The sequence below is a fragment of the Camelus ferus genome, chromosome 33 (assembly GCF_009834535.1).
Source record: "Camelus ferus isolate YT-003-E chromosome 33, BCGSAC_Cfer_1.0, whole genome shotgun sequence".
NCBI classification, from domain to species: Eukaryota; Metazoa; Chordata; class Mammalia; order Artiodactyla; family Camelidae; genus Camelus; species Camelus ferus.
In genome coordinates, this window is record NC_045728.1 from 8,578,935 (window position 1) to 8,598,008 (window position 19,074).

The following is a 19,074-nucleotide window of genomic DNA, read 5'->3' on the forward strand; positions in this document are numbered from 1 at the left end:
TGCCTGCACAGCACGCCACCACTTTGTTGGAGGCACACCTCGAAAAGAACATTCTGTTTGCCAAGAGAACGTGTCTCTGCAGAAACATATAGCTCAACACAACTACTGCACCGGGAGGAAAGCCGCAGCCTCTGCCAGCCCCCGGAGCCTGCTCACAGCTCTGCCCCGCACTCCTTCCTCTTCCAATCACAGCTCAGTGATTATTTTGGAAAAGAAGAGCACATCGTGCCACCGCCATCTGATCTAAGAGCTAATTTATACTTGAGCAGAAGATGAAAATTGCTGGCACGACTGGCCTCAGGGAGTTGAAATCCGAGGGGTGGAATTTCAATGTTTACATTTTCAAAGGTTTATTTTTTTCCCCCAGGAACTTTTAACGGAGGAAATCTGCCATAAGCAGAAATGCAGATACCTCGGATGGTAGCGAAGACTATTTCATGAAACCCACAGCGGGTATTCTTGCTCATCTGTCACAGCCAAAGGACCGCACGGGACGGCGTAGGAACGTGACAGAGACTTTTACCTTTCCTGGGGCCTGATTTTTCTCTTTGGCCCCTGCTGAGTTTAGAAATTACAAATGTTTCATTTGGGTTTCTTACGGATCCTGGTGCTGCGATCTGCTATTGATGTGTATGGGACTTAATTACTTAATTAATCATATTTTAAAATTTTTATGGGGGGAGGTAATTTTTTATTTATTTATTTTTAACAGAGGAACTGGTAATTGAACCTAGGACCCTGTGCATGCTAGGCATACACTCTACCACTGTGCTATACCCTCCCCTCAGCGTGTGTGGAACTTTATTATAATTAATTAATTAATTAATTAATTAGCTTTTCATTCATTAACGGGTTTTGTTGTCCAGTCACAATTTTTTTTATGCGGTAAGAATATTTAACATGAGACCGAGCCTCTTAAACTCACACGCGTGCAGTAGGGTATGGTTAACCATAGCGGCAACGTTGTGCAGCGGAGGTCTAGAACTGACTTGCGTAACTGAAGCTTTATGCCCACTTGCCAACCAGAGACTGTCGCTCACCACCCGATTCTACCAGGATTTAGTTATGAGCCACGGCAGTCGCTGACCTTCAACACACCCTGAAAGGAATTCAGGGTTGAATGAGGCACCCTGTGCTCTGGGAAAACTGGTAGAACAGGACTTCGGATAGTTAGATATTCTCAGGACAGATTTTTTTTTTTTTTTTCCAAATGAACCTGGATGCTTGCATCTTTTCATACTTAGAAAAGCACTAAAACCATTAACTAAGGTACCTGTTCCTGGTGACTAGCAGCAACCTTCTATTGAGATGTGTGCTTGATGGCTCTCCAGCCTCCCACCCCAACCCCGCCTCTCCCATCCCTTCTCTCCTTTTCTCAAGTAATAAAAACACATCATGAAAGACAGGTGAGTCTTTCCTCACTGATTCCTGGCCCATGATTTCCTAGCATCAACAACTAACATTTTTTTTTCCTTCCAGAAATGCTTTTTATGAACATATAGGAGTACATTTATATGTATTCTCATCTTTTCTTTAGATAAATGGTAGCACAGTCTTTTTCTGTATTTGCTTTCTTAATATTACATTTTCAAAATCTTTCTATGCACATACTAAAGCACTATTTTATTCTATTAAAAAGCTGTAAAGTATTTCAGGACATCGCTGTATCATGGCGTGTATAACTGTTTCCAGTCTTTTATGCTACTAAAGATGCTACAATGAATATTCTTGTACATATATATTTCGGCACATATATATCCGAGGGATCAATCCTAGAATTGAAATTACTGCATAAGGAATATATACCTTTTAATTCTTGATAGATCTTGCTAAATTTCTCTCCAGAAGTATAAAGTTACTCTCTCAACAAAAAAAGTATAGAAATGTTCATATATTGTATTATCCAATTTTCTGATCTTTGCCAATCTAAATTTCAAATAATATCTAATAGTTTTAATTTGCATTTATTTTATTTGGAAAGGTAATAATGACAATAAAAACAAGTAGCAGTTAAGTAAGCATTTTCAAAACACTTTGTATATATTTAAACATCTTTTAAAATAGTTAAATGCATTTGTAATTATTCTATCATTGTATTCTTGTCCTTCGTCCGTTTTCTATTAAGGAGATTAGACTTTGTGTATGATGTCAACTGGAAATATTTTCCCCTGAACTGTAAATTATTTTTCAACTTTGTGGCCCTTTTAAAATGTACATTTTTAAAAAGTTTTTTATTAATTACTTTTTTGAATGGAGGTATCAGGGGATTGAACCCAGGACCTGTATGTGTTAAGCAGGTGCTCTGCCACTGAGCTATGCCCTCCCCTGTAAAATGGGCATTTTTTAAAAATGTGGTAAAATTTATTACTTAAAGAAATAAGGACTTCTGGTTTCAGGTTCCGCAGGCAAGGAGCTTGGGAGTTGCCACTTCATCTTAGCGACAAGTGAGACTGAAAAATCAACAGCTCTTCCAGGATCTGAAAGTGAGATGAGGACACAGGGCAAACTGTGGCCCCCAAGACTGGAGAGATGAACACAGAAGGCCCGGTCTCCCAGAACAGGGATGGGCCTGGAAACCAGTACTGCGCTTGGAAAACCTGAACTGTAACTGACGGACTGCTGGAGGCTCAGCGCCCACCAGCCCGAGACGTAAAAACTCCAGGGGGCCCAGTCATAGGGGAACCCCCACAATATTGGGATATTCACCTCCAGGAGCTCAACCAGGTTCCTACAGGAAATTTTGGAGAAAAATCCCTTAGTGCTTCTGGCAGGCGGAGGGTAAAGGGAACCATCTCTTCTTAATAAGGCCCGCCCTCAGGGGAATCTAGTTAACTAGAGCTTAACCAGCTACTATCACCAGAGCCTAGTGACCTGGGGGAGGGAACTATCCGACACTCCCTCACTCCAGCACCCCTCCCACTAAGGGGCTTGGGGGTGGGGGGAAGTCTGAGCAAGTCTCGTGCAGTTCACAGTCCAGAGGCGCAGGCTCACTAGGAGACGGAGCGTACCCTAGGATGGCAGGGTGTCTCCCCGCTCCCTGCACCTGCCCTCCGCGTTACCAGAGGCCTACTTCCAGCAGTTCCTTTTACCAGGTACGTTATATCTGACTATCAAGGGAAAAAAATGACAAGAAAACCGAAAGAAAAACCCACAATTTTAAGAGACGGAGCAAGCAGCAGAATCAGATACGGCAGGGATACTGGAATGATCAGACTGGGAATTTAAAACAACTATGATCAGTATGCTAGGGGCGTTCGGGGATAAAGTAGATAACATGCAAGAACAGATGGGCGAGGTCAGCAGAGAGATGGAAATCCTGAGGGACCAAAGGGAAACACTAGAGATAAAAGCCACCATTAAAGAAATGAATTTATTTGATGGGCTTGTTAGTCAACTGGAAATTATGCCGATTCTTTCCAACATTATTCAGAGGACAGAAGCAGAGGGAATACTCCTCATTCTGAGGTCAGTGCTACCCCAATTCCAAAACCAGACAAAGATATTAGAAGAGAAAACTATAGATGCTATCATTTACTAATAAAAGTCTATTTTCAGACTTCTATGATATCAGAAGCCTATTATTTTTGTGACGTCACCTTATTGAATTATTTTATTGCTTGTAATAGTTTCATCATTAATTGTCTATATATAATAATGCCACCTGCAAAATTAATTTTAGTTCCCTTTTTCTAATATACATATTATTACATATTATATGTTTTTCTTTCTTTTGTTTAATTGCCTAGGCCAGTACCTTCTGGAATATGTTAAACAGAAGTAATAATAATAAATGACCTTGTCTAGCTTCTGATTTTAATAGAATTGCTCACGTCACTATTAAACTTGGTACTAACCTTTGTCTTAAAAGCTTGTGTAACTATATAAAGGTAGATAAAGATACAGCGAGGCATGGACACATGCAGCTGTATGAAGGAAGAATCACGTAAAAAACAAGAATAGATGTTTAATTTTATCAAATGATTTTATAGCATCTCTGGGTACACATGTATTTTACTTGGATATACTAATAGGCTAAGTTAGTAAATTATATAAATAGAATTCTTAAGATTTACCCACTCTTTCCAGGTTTAAATTCTACTTGGTCCTTGGTATATTATTTCTTAACAAGCTGCTGAATTATATTTTTACTACTTTTTATTTAGATCTTCTTGCATTCAGATTCGTATGTTGGTCCTTAAGTTTTGAAAGTATTGTGATTTAATTATTAAATGTGATATCAGTATATAGTTACTCCATAAAAATAGTTGGGGAATTTTTTTTTCATGTCCTGGAATTGTTAATGCATCCTAGAATTTTATATTCTGTAAACATTGTTTAAGAATTAAGTTGTTTGGTTCTAGCGCTTTTTAAACGGGAAGCTCTTTGATAATGTTTTTGATTTTCTCTGTTATCTTTTAAGGCATTTATACCCTGTGCCACTTTCCCTGGTGCTTGGTTGTACCATCCTGCACTGGTCTAAATGTTTCGTGTATACCTCGTATTTTCTTTCTCTAGTTAGACTGAAATGACCCAGTGCCTCACAGTGTCAGGCACGTTCTACTTTGCTCAGTACTGACTCATAAGTTGATGGAACTCACTCCTTGACTAGATCTAGCAAATCACTTTATCAATATGCTGAGGCTGAAAGCCATAAAGTTTAACAGGTGTTTTGTGAGGACTGTGTTCAATGATCAGCTCCATTTGATAAACTTGGGCTTAAACAGGGACTGGGTTTCTTCACTGCAGAGTATCTTGGAACCAAGGACACACAGAGACTCAGAGAGGAGGATGCAGCCTGCACATGGTGTTTTTCACAGTTATTTGGCCATTCAGCTTCCCTCTGGCCTCCGCCAAGAGTGACTCAGATATTCTGCAGCAGTACTCCTCAGAGCATATTTTGTAAGTTTTTTTAGAAATTTCATTTTTTGAGTAATTCATTTTTATTGTAGGTTACAAAAATATCAGCCTGTCCTAGTTGGAAATTTAAAAACAATTGTCATTCGCCACCGTTTGAGGGAGACTGTTCTATAGCATGCTTCGTGACATGCAACTAGTACACAGCACACATCTTTGGCACGTCTTCTGAGTCCTTTACTGCAACTTAAATTCCTTTATTGCAACTTTCAAGTGTGGGAGAGTGAACTCCCCACGGACTGAACTTTGACCGACAGGAGACCGGAGGCAGGTGGGAGCAGGGCAGATTGACTCCACCTCCCCCATCTTCTCGACACAGCCTTTCTGGTGACATCCAACGTGCCAAATGGACACATCTGCAAAGATCTGCTATGTCTCCTTGTGGCTTGACAGTGGCTCCTACTGTCATGAACAGTAGCCAGAGTGCTAACATTGCTTGTATCTTTCCTTGTCTCGTTTTTCCTGTTTCCTCATTTTTTTCTGCCCTAGCTTTGTATCTCACAAATAAAGCATCAAGCCCTATTTTCTTGAGAACCCTAACTAAACACTGCTATGCTTATATGGTGGTGTATTAGCAGCTTTCACAAACATTTTTCCATACGTAAGGATGAACATACAGACATAAGAATATATATACCTATTTCCCTGCCTCTCTCTCTCCCTCTCTTCTCTCTCTCTCTCTCTCTAACATGTAAGTCTAAATTCCAAGGCAGAAACACTGCAGTGAGGTAAATGGGATACACAAATATATGATGGGGTAACTGAGGCTGCCACCAAACCCAGGGGATGGGACGTGATCTGAAGCAGCCTCTGCAGAGTTGCATCGTGGATAATTTCAATTAAGCTGTGTGGGGGCAGAGGTGCAGTGGGCACTGGGAGCATCTCAGATGATCCTGTCCCACCTACTGGCTGACAGCAACCATGGAGATGCCTTGAGTGAGAAACATGTAGCTGAGCCCAGAAAAACTCCAGGACCGGAGAAATAATAATCCTGCATTGTTACTGTTGTTTTCAGCCACTCTTTAAGGTTGTTTCTCCCGTGGGAATAGATAACTAACATGCTGGGCATGGCAGGATTTGCAGGTTAGAAATGAACTCTGGTTGCAGAGTGAAGATTACAGACAGAGGTTAGCCATGTGGGAAGGAAGTACTGAGCCCGGAAGCCAAGAGACTCCAGAAGCTACCTGGGCAGCCTGTTGGCCTTTCCTGCTTTGAGAGTTCTCCATGTGCTGCAGGAATTGTCTGACTAGTGCCCTACCTATGGGGTTACTGAAAACCCATTGTAACCCAAGAGAAATCAGCCAGTAGGGGTCCCCAGGATTCAAATCATGTACCTGCTTATTCCTTCACATTAAGGCAAAGCTCTTGGGAGCTTTCCTCTGTCAGAAAAGGACAAGGGAAACGTTCAGCATTTTCCAGCATTTTCTCTCGTCCCTCCTGAAACGGAGTTTTCCTGAGTCTGCACGCTGCTGGCCCCTCCTCTCTTCCACTGACGGTCCACGCGGCGGGGCCATCGGAACAGGTGGCCCGTCTCCTGTCATAAAGACTCGCCAAGGCATTCTACGTCTGGAGGATAATTTTACACTTTTTGAGACCAAAGTCAGGCTCTCCTGCGAGCTTCTCATTCTCCACTCTATTTAGCCCCCTCTGTTTCCACATCTTCCGTCCACCAGAAGCTGCAGCCTCATAGGTTTATTGTTGTGGACACATCCATGCAGTTGAGACCCCTAGGGTCCCCTTCATGCTTCTCCCAGTGCATGCCAGGGCCTGGGCACTGGGGGAAATGGGGAGTCATTGTTTAATGGGTATAAAGCTTCGGTCACATGTTTATGAGTGAGTTCCAGATCTGCTCCATGACACGGTGCCCATAGTGAACGAATATGCCGTCGTGACTTCAAAACTTGTTAAGAAGGTAGATTGCCCGTTAAGTGTTCTTACTACGGAAAACAAGAACAAAACAAAAACAAAGGGACCCAGGGAAACCCTGGGAGGTGTTGGGAACGCCTTTTATCTTGATTGTGGTGATGGGGTTACGAGTGTTCGTGCCTGTCCAAACTGCACACCTTAAACATGCGCAGTTCTCTGTTTATCAGTTACATCTCGACGAGGCTGTTAAAAAAGTTTGTTGTTCCTTTTGTGCTTCTAAAGCAGGCTGCTCCATCACCCTCCTGGCCCTCACTCTGCCTTGTCCTTTAGTTACTTGTTTACTTCTCTGTGTTCTCTTACTCAACTGGAGGTTCCTTGAAAGAAGGTGTTTTCTCCCCCCTATTTATCTTCGTATTCCTCCAGTGCCCAGTAAAGCTGTTGGCGGAAATAAGTTGTCAGTCAATTGAATTTGCAGTGGGGGAGAACCAGGTAGGAGAGAAGGGGCAGATGGGATGGGTGTAAGTTTCCAGTTCTCCTTGACTCCATGGATGGATGGAATGACTCTGCCTGGCTACTTAGCATCTGGTTGGTACCATATGTACACACCTAGGAATCCTCTGGGGTCAGCATAAGGGCCCCCACCTCCCTCCTACACACCAGTCTGCCTGCCTCTGCTGGGTCGTCCACAGCTGAGCTTTGGCGATGATCTGAAGTGGATTTGAGGAAGATTGTTTCAGAGACATTCGTCTGCAGTGTCGACTGTATCTCCTTTGCCAACACTTAGGAAAGGATGGAGCATTTTCGGTTTCAGCCAGAGATTCATACTTAGGTCCTCACATTGCAGTAATGTTTCACTCATCCAGTTCTGACTTCTAGCATCTTCAAGCATTTGTCAGGTAGCTGTGAACCCGGAAGGAAGCAATGCAAGCTTGTACCCTTTACTTTCTGCTTCAGCAGAAAACCACCTTCAGGTCTGTTGAGGCCAACATTTTTTGGTGACCTGAGCATGTTGGTTTGGTTGTCTGACGTCCTGCAACAGAGGACCGACAGTAGAGATGGAAGTGAGGAAGGGCCCTGGTGACATCCTCAGGAATGACCGTCGACAGGAAAAAACAGGGAGACATCCCCAACGGCAAGAGGCGTTGTCTTGTTTAGGGGGAAACGCTTCCAATATAACTCCAAGTCATGAAAGCTAAATTATTGTTTATTCTGCTCAGGAAAATAGGAACCTATGAGGCACATTCTAGAAATACTTCCGAATTTATTTAAAAATAAATTAAGGTTATATGCATATAATGCCAATCTCAGGGAAGCTCTGAGATTAAAAAGATACACTGAAGCCACTAAAAAAAGTTCTAAAATCATTGTGTTTCACTTGCAGGTCTCACATAGATGAGGGTGAACACATAGATTTCTGCAAAACTCCTAATCCCTTATAACTTTCCTCAAAACAAGGGTTATCACCCCTTTCTCACGCTACACCCCCCGGCGTTGGCTTCTACCAGATTCTCATTCTTTTCTTCTTTCTACTTTATCCTGATTTGGCATCACAATGTCTCATGGGCCCGGCCAGGTGTCCTCCCAGGAAGACGGGATCACAGCTGAGCTGAGTCCAAATCCTGAGCAAGTTAGGTCAGGGTTGGGAGGGGAGGTGGGAAGCCCAGGAAACACTGGAGTTTTTGTTTTTATTCCACCACAAAGGGATGAGCTTCATTTGTGTTTTTGTTTCATAATTTCCTATTTTGTTTTAAAGAAATGTTATTCTTTCTATTATCTTTTAGAGGCTTTATTTATACTGATTGAAACATCATGTTGAGATTGTTCTATTATCTACATTTTATTAGGAATGATTTTCTTGGCTTTTTTTCGGTGTGTGTTCATTTTCCTCATGTGCTTTGAAAAACAGCCAACAAAACCAACATTTGGAAGTTGGATTCACTTTCAGTAAAGCGAAAAATAACAGAACAGTCTTAGGGTGATTGGAAAGCTCAGGTTTCTAAAGGAGAGTTTCCCCTCCTTTCTGCAGTCACTCCGTCCTGAACTGCAGTTCTGTGACTGGCTTCACTGATTTCCTGGAAGCCCTAGGTTAGAAATTAGGTCTTACCCTGATCACTCAGGGCTCCTCCCCCTCGGTGATAACGGAGAGTTAGCCCAGATCCAGCAGGGGCTTGGCCCAGGTTTTTCTGTATGTGGGTCTCTTCCAGTCTCTCTCTTTCTCCTCTGACCACCGGTACTTTTCATGTGCCATAGCCCCAGGCAGTGGTCAGTTTCCCCAGCTCCTCCTTCCTGCCCATGAGCCTGGCTCTGGCCCCTCCCCCGACCCCCTCCCCTCCTGTTATCCTACAGGACTTGGATTCCCTCTGCCTGTTTCCAGACCAGGAGCCAGATCGATGCTTGTAGCTTCAGCCCCTTCTTACTGTCCCACTTCTGGCTCTGGACATAGCAGCTCTCAGTAAATATTTATTAAATGAATACATTAATTAATCTTGTTTTTGGTGGCTGTCATATCCTTTTTTGGCTTTCAGAATAATTTTTCTGTTGTTGATTTTAAAAAACAAAAGGACATTTAAAGGTGAATGCATCTTGACCGTAGGTTGAACTCCAGTTATCTGGAGCTCCATGTAAATACAATAGCTTATTCTTTGCTGACACTTGATAAGTTCTATGTTACTATACTCATGAGGTGGGGATGATGACTTAGCAGAGCAGGCTAGGGCGTGGAGACTCAGAAGTCCCCGTGACTCAAGGCTTATAACTGAAATTCACGAAGCCCTAAGATTACAGGAGTGGCAAAGAAACACAGAGGCTTGCCTAGGGGACGTTTCCAAGACTGCTGTGACATTTCTGATGGATGCTCATCTGACAACTTGAGTATTACGAGTGATGGAGACCTTACTTCCCCGTGAATTAACTCATAAACATCAGGAACAGAAATTTAGGTTGGGCCAAAAAAAAAAAAAAACAAAACCCTGTCCTGGAAATTTCCACCCCTTGGCTTGCGAACAAAGCCACTTCTACGTGATGTCAAATAGATGCCCTTGAGTTTTCTGTTTGGGGTAAAGTATCCCCAGTGTCTTTGACAGCATTGAGCAGTGATTCAAAGCAGAGTCTCTGCGATTAGGCCCAGGGGCAATGATGGATGTGTTTAGCCCAGGGGTTGGCAATCTCTTCCTGTAAAGGCCCAGGTCGTAGGTCTTTAGGCTTCGTGGGCTGTACAATATCTGTTGCAACTACTTAGTCCTGCAGTTGTAGCATGAAAGGAGCCACAGACCACGTGGCTGTGTCCCCAAAAAACATTGTTTACAAAAACAGGGGCAGGCTGGGATCTGGGTGGTAATTTGCTGAGCCCTGACTTAGTCCTCCGATGATTTCCACACCCTCATCTGTTTGATTGACTCCCTGTCCCTCCACATCCTCTTAGAAGGTGGCCTCCGGGCTTGGGTTGTTATGAACAGTGTTGTGCTGTTACATTCTACAGTGATTGAGCTTTTTCTGAGCCCAAACTGAAGCAAAAAGAAGGAAAATTCCACTTTTAAAAATTAGGTTACGGCAGTCAGCTTCGGCCCGATTCACTCTGCGGCTCACTCCACCCTCGGTGCCTCCACCTGTTACCCAATTAACACCCCATCATGCTGAACACCTGCACGGAAGCCATCAGCCGGCTCCTCTCCAGCACTCTCGTCGCCACCTCACTCACCCAGGGCCCCCCGAGTCCACGGCCAGGTCTCGCAGGTGCTTGCAGGCAGGAGGGCCTTAGGGTTTGCTGAGCTTTCCCCAGGACAAGAAATTAATGTGGTAATTAATGCAAATATCTTTGCAGAAGCTTCTCTCCTGGGCCCTAATCAGAAGAGATGATCCTCACATCTCTTTAACTTTGAAAATCTAACTCTGTGTGTGTTGAGGGTGGGCAGGGTGGGAAAGAGACGTGGAGAAGGGACAATGAAAAACAGCAATGACAGGGGGAGGGTGGAGGGAGAAAACAGCTTCCTAATCTGGGCCAGGCCGTGAGAGGAAAGCTCAAGGTTGAAATCTCCCCTCTCACCTTCTCGAGTTAAAGAAGGTGAAAAGGTCTGTCATCTCATTACTCCTCCCGAAGGATAGACTAACAGGCTGCATCCTAGGCTCCCAGGCACCTCACAGTGTGCTTGGCACTCTACAGTTGTTGTCACCGTTTCTGCTGAACCCCATACGTGTAATCTTGGGGTCCAAGATGCCAGCAGTGGGCATGTACTAACTCCCAACTTGATAGCACTGCTGGCCAGAGGGGGTGCTGGCCAAGAAGCTGCACTTGTAAAATCGTTGCCGGTAGAGCCTCAGGGATGGAGGGGAGCCCAGAGGAGGGCTTCTCAAGCGGAGTGTGCGTAGGATCCACGTGGAGCCTCCCTGAAATGTAGGTTCTGACTCAGCGCGTCTGGGATGGAGCGCAGGCCCTGCACGTTAGCAAGCTCCCAGGTGACGCCCATTGGGCGACTTGAGCAGCAAGAATGTGGACTGAGCCCATTCTGAGTCAGTCTGAAGGACCACTGCTTCCAACAGGGGGCCTGCTTCCACTACAAAAAGCCGTGCCGTGTTGCGCAACACAGCTTTAGATGATCTTAAAGGTCAGTATCGTGGCCCAGAGCTCTGAGTGCACTGAGCCCGCTCACTGAGTCCTGCGTCTGACCCTGAACCTTCAGAGAAGTCTGGAGTCATCAACTCTGACCCTGAAACAATGTTTAATCCTGACGCATCCTATTAAGCCTGTTTTATATCTGGCAAATTCAAGACCCAAAATCAAGTGGTGGCTAATTTTCCTAAGGGTAGAAACTGCTATTGTTCTGAATTTAAAGTGAACAGGAAATAAAATTGGAAGACCAGAGTTGAGTCAGCAGAGACTGACATTTACTAGCAAACTATGTAATCCTCCTGGGCCTCAACTTTACCATCTGTAAAATAGGACAACACACCGTAGTACCACCTACGGAAGGTTGATGGACCAAGAAAACGATTCCTAAAACTTTAAATGGGGATAATATATGTGAGAGCACTCTGCTAAGTAGCATTATTTTAAGACAAAATACATAAATGTCTCATTTCTGCAGAATGGAACCAAGGAACAAGGCTGTGCATATTGCTCTCAGACAAGGATGAGTAGCAGAATCCAGGTGTCCTGCAAAGGTCTGAAAGGTTTCTGCCAACAGAAACTGCTTTCTCTGGGGAGGGTATAACTCAGTGGTAGAGCGCATGCCCGGCACACACGAGGTCCCAGTTTCAATCCCAGGTACCTCCACCAAAAGTAATAAATAAATAGATAAATAGATGAACCTAATTACTGCCCCCCCAACCTGTTCTTTCTTATCCAGCTATTTGGGTATCCTCTGACAAGGCTATATATAATGGCACAGAACAATTAAAATATGAAATATCTCAGAAAGCCTGAACTTTTGGTTTCTCTATAACTACGCTACCTCTCTGTTTACACACAGGTTTCCCCATCATCAAGTGAGGCTTTTCAGTTCCCGTAACTTCCAAGTCAACTCCAAGAAGCTTTTCCAGTTAAGGTTATGGAACCCCAGGGAGCTGCAAATTTCCGAGTCCGCCTGGCTCAGCACAGCTATTCTGTGAGTCAGATCATGGAATCGGGGAATCTGAGAGCTGGAAGGGGCCTTCGAGACTGTTCTGCGCAAGCTCCTCAGTTTCTGGATGGGGAGCCAGCACTGTCGGCCAAGACCACACTGCTTGTTCGTGGGGAACCAGGGCTGGGATCCGTGGTCCGGCCACGGAGCAGGGCGCCTCCCTTTGCACCAGGTTGTCAGTCTCTCTTTAGGAACTTCGGGAAACTCAGCAGAAGGCGTCTCTCCTCTGGGTAGCAGGCTGTTTCCTGCTGGAAAACCAGGGAGCTCGGCTGCCTCTGTGCCGGTTGTCAGGACCACCCAGTCACTCAGGCTACTGCGTCACTTTCCAGTGACATTCATCATCAGGACGTCCAATCAGAGGCTCTAGGGAGTGAGGCAGAGATGGAGAAGGTTGTTGCAGGAATTCCTAAAGAAGAAAAAGAATTCCTCTACTGGGAGGGGCCGTTCCCAAGTCATCACCATGTTCTTGTCTCTGGGCAGTACTGGAGCCAAATGTGCTTAATGCTGGAAATATTAGGGGCAGCGATGACTCATTAATAAGATCATAATAGTCATGTTAGCAGAAGTTTGATGGCAACTTGACCTTGCCTGAGCGTTCTCAAAAGACACCTGAGTTTTTCCAGTTCTGGGTCTGACACTGGGACGGTGATTTCTCTTTCCTGAGCGTCAGGCTTGTCGTGTTCAGAGTGTAGATTCCGCTGCTGGCTTCCAGGAGAGGAGCAGCTTAAGGAGATGACAGAACTTGGACCAGAGTCGACATCTCCTGTACGAAAAATAAATTGGCTTCGAGGTTGTACCTGACAGACTAATAGAATCACGCCTTCTCTCCCTCCCTGCCCCCTTGTTTTTCTGTTGCTCAGCAACTCCCGATACCTTTTAGCTTTGACTCCACGCTGCTTTATAATCCTGTTTTCATATTAGCTCCAGGATGACAACCTGCATTTGAGACTGGAGAAAGGGGCCGGGGCTCTGTTCTGCAGGGATTAGCCTGGCAGTGAATCTTCAAAAGGGGCCCCTGCCTACTCCGAATCCCCCAGGTTCTGCCATTCGGACCGAAGGTCACGTTCGGTGTGGACACCCGTGTCTCAGGCCTGAGAAGGACGGACACACAGGTCAGCAGCCCCCAGAGTTCGCTGTCCGTTAGACTCCTCCTGGGAGATTTTTCAAAAGCCCGGTGCCTGGGCTGCACTCCGTCCCAGTTAGACCAGGATGTGTGGGTGGGGACAAGGCATTGGCTTTCCCTTGAGGAACCTGTGTGACTTCAATGGGCGGCAAGTCTGTGACTCACTGAGGTGGGAACACACCCCACATCCACCCACGAAGCAAAGCTCCCCTTTACATTGAGTTCATGGAGGACGCTGATGGGAAAGAGGCTGCAAAAGGTACAAGCTGGGGGACATCAGAATGGGGAAGATGGCAGGACGAGAAGAGGGATAAAGGAGGAGGGAGGGTGGAGAGGAAACGGAGGGAGGGCAACAGCAGGGGGGGACCCCTGAGGCTTCTGGTGCAAGGAGGTGCTTTTACCATCAGAGCTGAAGGGCCTGGGGTGTCATGGAAGCGGGTGGGAGGGCTTGGGAGGAAGAGTGTCCCTGAGAAATACGGTGACACGTGGGTGTGTGGAGGTAAACTTATTAGCTGCTGCCCAGTAGGGATCTCCTGGGCGTATTTCTGTACTGGGGACTCATTCTTTGTCACTGATTAAGAGAAAAGGTCATCAGCAACACCTTCTAACCACCCTTTCTCATGCTCAGTACTTCATCTGAAGATCAGTGTCCTGGTTGTTGCTAGGGTTTGGTTTAATCTCACGTTTTCTATCGGCAAGTCCACCGTCCAGGGCAGACATCTGTAGGGTTCATCTCTCCATCAACAGCCAGTTGGAAGGAGAACAGTTTCTTTCCCCAAGTCCTTGGTTTAGGGCCAGAAGATCTGAGTTCTAGGTCTGGCTTTGCCCTGGTGGGTCCCCCTCATGGGGCCTCAGTTTTTCCTCTGCAATAGAAAAAGCCTGGACTCGAATGACTGGTTTACACACTGTGCTTCTGAAGACCGAGATGCTCTGTAGGACTTTCCAGGAGTGAGGGTGGATTTCTGCTGCTCCTCCAATATGTTCTGCTTCAGACCCTATGACTTGCCTACTCAATATCCATTTACCCCCTCCTTCCTGCTAATACATCCCATTTCTCTTCAAGGGAGAAATGTGCGCAGCTTCAAGTGAGATTCTCACTTTTCCCACCTCTCCTGCAGATGCCAGTGGACTGGGAAACACAGTTCTGGGCAATAACATACAAGTAGAAACCTTGCTTAGAAGGAGTTTGCTTTTTACGATAAAAAAGGACAGACGGGGCTGGCATCACTGTCATTCTTCTTCCCCTTGACTTGAACATTGCCGTTAGGTTTGAAGCCAGTGGGTCCACCTTGCCACCCAGAGGCATCATCGTGAGGGAGAAGGATCACGAGGAATTTGACCTTGACATCACCAGGCTCCTGAACCGTGCCACCAGCTGCTTGACTCAGATTTCCCAAATCAGAAAGATGAATCTATATTTATTCAATCATCAAATGTAGAGTTTTCTGTTATTGGGAGGTGAACGCTTCTGGGCCTCAAAATGGTTCACTAGTCATAAAGAATTTACAAGTTGGATGCAAATGAAATATATATTTATATATTTACCCAGTTATGTTTCTTAGACTAGCATTACATTGTGAAACATTACTAGATGTTCCATAATGAAAAGGTTTGAGAGCCAAAAATATCTGTGTATCACTGAGATAAAGTTTAATGGGTTTTCTTTTCTTTACAGCAGAGCCTCTTCCTCCCTCCCTCCCTCCCTTCCTTCCTTCCTTCCTTTTCACATGTCAGTGTTCTTTTTGAATCCACATGAGAGGTGTACAGCTTGGAACATTCCCCGGATTTACGTGCCCACGGGCCCTGCGTTGGTTGTCTGCTGCCGTGTAGCAAAGCACTCCGAACAGCTGAAAACCACAAGCACTGAGCCAGGTAGTTCCCTCCCAGGGTCTCTCAGGACCTGCAGGCATCTCCCAGCTCCTTGGGGGAGGGTCCACATTAGGCGCACCTCCCACAGGCCTTCGAAGACCCACCTCCCACTCACTCCTCACCCACGTGGTTGTCCGCAGACCTTGGTTTCTACCACGTGGGCCTCTCTACCCCACCGTCCTTCACAGGCAGCTGGCTTCCTCCAGTGTGAGCCATGAGAATAAGACAGAGAGACTGACATAGATGACATTGTGTTTTTCTCAATTACTTTGTTTATTATGATGAAATATACGTAACATAAAATTTAACATTTTAACCATTTCAAGTGTACAGTTTAGTGGCTTTAAGTACATTCGTGTTGTTGTGTATCCATCACTACCATCCAACTTCCAGATATTTCTGCATCCTTCCAAACTGGAACTCTGTACCCATTAAGCAGTAACCCCCATCCCCTCCTCCTCCCAGCTCCCGGCAACCACTACTCTCATTCAGGTGTCTATGAAGTTGACTGCCCTGGGTACCTCATCTAAGTGCAGTCACATAGCATCTGTCTTTTTGCAGCTGGCTCATTTCACTTGGCACGTCTTTAAGGTTCATCTGTTTTCTAGTGTATGTCAGGATTTCCTTCCTTTGTAAGGATGAATAATATACATATATATATATACATTTTTTTAACCAGTCATCTGTCAGTGGACACTTGGCTTGCGTCCACGTTTTAGCTATCGTGAATAATTCTGCTGTGAGCTTGGGTGTACAGATATCTGTTCAAGTCCCTGTTCTCTATCCTTTTGGGTACATATATACCCAGAGGTGGAACAGCTAGATTGTATGATAAGTCTAGTTCTAATGTATTGATTACTATCATACTGTTTTCCATCTTGGCGGCACCATTTTATATTCCCACCAAAAGTGCGCAAAGTTTCCAGTTTTTCCACACTCTCAACAAAATGTTATTTTCCGGGGTTTTTGTTTGTTTGTTTCATAATAGCCATCCTGATGGGTACGAAGTGATATCTCATTGTGGTTTTGATTTGCATTTCCCTGCTGATCAGTGATAACTGAGCATCTTTCAGTGTGTTTACTGGACACTTGTATGTCTTCTTTGGAGAAATGTCTATTTAAGTCCTTTGCCTTTTTTTTAAACGGAAGTATAGTTAGTTCACAATGTTGTGTCAATTTCTGGTGTACAGCATAATTCAGTCATATATATATGTATATAGATTCGTTTTCATATTCTTTTTCATTATAGGTTACTACAAGATATTTAAATATAGTACCCTGTGCTATACAGTGTAAACTCATTGTTTATCTATTTTACATATATTAGTATCTGCAAATCTCCAACTCCCAATTTATCCCTTCCCAATCTCTTCCACCTCTGGTCATCATAAGTTTGTTTTCTATGTCTGTGAGTCTGTTCCTGATTTGTAAATAAGTTAATTTGTCTTTTTTGTGGATTCCACATTTAAGTGCTATCATATGGTATTTTTCTTTCTCTTTCTGGCTTACTTCACTTAGAATGACGATCTCTAGGTCCATCTATGTTGCTGCAAATGGCATTATTTTATTATTTTTCATGGATGAGTAGTATGCCATTGAGCTTTTTTTGGTTGCTGTTGAGTTATAAAAGTTATTTATATATTCCAGATATTAATTTCATAACAGATTTATGATTCATAAATATATTTTCCCATTCTGTAGGGTGCCCCTTCATTCTCTTGATAGTGTCCTTCGATGCACAAATTTTTAACTTTTGATGGGGTCTAAAGTTAGACTTCCTTTGTTTCTCATACTCTTAGTGCCATATCCAAAAAATCATTGTCAAATCCAATGTTAGGAAGATTTTTTTTCCTATGTTTTCTTCTAAGAGTTTTATAATTTTATTTTTTATGTCTAGGTCTTTAATCCATTTGAGTTAAGTTTTTGAATGGTGTAAGTTAAGAGTCCAACATCATTTTTTTTCATGCAGATGTGCAGTTTTTCAGCACCGTTTGTTGAAGAAACTGTTCTCTCCCCCATTGAACTGTCTTTGGCTCTTTTGTCAAACACCATTTGATGATGTATTATTTCTTGGCTGTCGATTCTATTCCATTGGTATGTTTGTCTGTCTTTATGGCAGTACCATATTGTTTTGATTGCTGTAACTTTATAGCATCTTTTGAAATCAAGAAGTGTGAGTCCCCTGACTTTGTTCTTCTTTTAAGACATGGTGTTTTTATAACCTAATCTTAGAATGACATCCCCCATGCCATAGCCCATTCATTAGCTGTCAATCAATAAGTCAAATAGACACTCGGTGGGAGGGGCTACATGGGACATGGATACCAGAGGTAGTGATCATTGGGGTCACTTTAGAGGCTGCCTACCACAAAACACGTTTCGTTTCTACAGAACAACTACTAAACATTGCAGGAGACAATACTGTTCTGTAACTCATTTTTAGAAACCATGAAGCAGGGACGCATCAGGCACCCCTAGTAGGGCCATGGCCTTAACTTTGTGATTCACTCGCTATCCTCCCAATAACTTAGCCGTGACTCTAGACATGGTGGACAACTGGTGAAAAAGGTGATTCAGCTTGAGCTGCTCTGACAGTCTAGTTGGAGGGACAAAATGTAGAAGACACAAGAGGACAATAGTTACTGAAACCAAGTTCAACAAATATTCATAAAGTGCCCCTGGCTGCCCAGCATTTTGCCAGAGGCTAAACTCACCAAGGACACATCGATCCATCTGTAAGTCTCAACATGCTGAGAAGTGCAACAAGGCAGGTGAGACCACAGTGACGTCACTAGGTAAGTGAACACCTGTGAATACAGTTATAACAGGAGGGCAGGGGAGGATGTTATGGACGTGGAAGATATTTCAGAAAGAGGCATTATTCAACACCCTGGGGAGTAGGAGGGGATTTGTGTGCAGAAAAGAGAGCCTATTAACCTGGGTGAAGCCGGGAGTCTGGAGGAGAGAGAAATGAAGGCACATGGAAGCCGCGTTCGGCTATCCAAGTGGCTTGCAAGCCTGGCACATTCCATATTGCAAGCAAAGGGAAGCCTTGTAGGAACTTGGGCAATTTACTCCAGGTAAGCAGCCCACCGAACTCTTTTCAGCTTCTTCCTATGTTGTTTCCATCCATATTTTTAAGCAATATGCTTACTTAGCTATTTCTTGATGCATCACTTACAGACAGTATCCATTCATGCCCCTTAATGTTTCATTGAATTCCTGTCAAGCCCCCAGGTCTAGAGTTTCTACATTTTTAACTCTAGTCCTTCAATGGTAATTCATCTGTAAGTTTTCCACTTCTTACGAGGCTTGTTTAAGTAATTAACATTTTCCTAGGAAGTTAACCATCTTACACGGTTTTCTAAAATTATAATGCATAGTTCTGAACAAAGTAGTCTCCACAATGACTTTCATTTCCTCTTTAAGGGTGAACACTTTTCTTCAACAATATTCCTTGTTTTGTGTATTTGTTACCCACTTAAAAAAAAATCAGGTTAGCTAAATGTTTTTGTGGCTTTTATTATTGTAGTTATTGTAGTTCAAAGAACCAGCACTTAGGTTTATTTATAAATTCTTTAATTTTAAAATGAGCAAAACTTGAACAGGCACTTCACCACTGAGGATGTAGAGGCAACAAACATGATAATAAGAAGATATCCAACATCATTATGCAGTAAGGAAATG

The 19,074-nt window shown here is 43.9% G+C and overlaps 1 long non-coding RNA gene across 2 annotated transcripts; it reads left to right on the forward strand.

Moving 5' to 3' along the window:
• Positions 1 to 2,966: 2,966 nt before the first annotated feature.
• On the forward strand, positions 2,967 to 13,920 carry LOC116661152. 2 transcript variants are annotated; one of them, XR_004316922.1, is made up of 3 exons: positions 2,967 to 3,092; positions 4,747 to 4,899; positions 12,246 to 13,920. It is a non-coding gene; the product is annotated as an uncharacterized LOC116661152 (long non-coding RNA). The 2 variants fall into 2 exon arrangements; XR_004316923.1 differs by lacking the exon at positions 2,967 to 3,092 and adding an exon at positions 3,404 to 3,465.
• Positions 13,921 to 19,074: the final 5,154 nt, after the last annotated feature.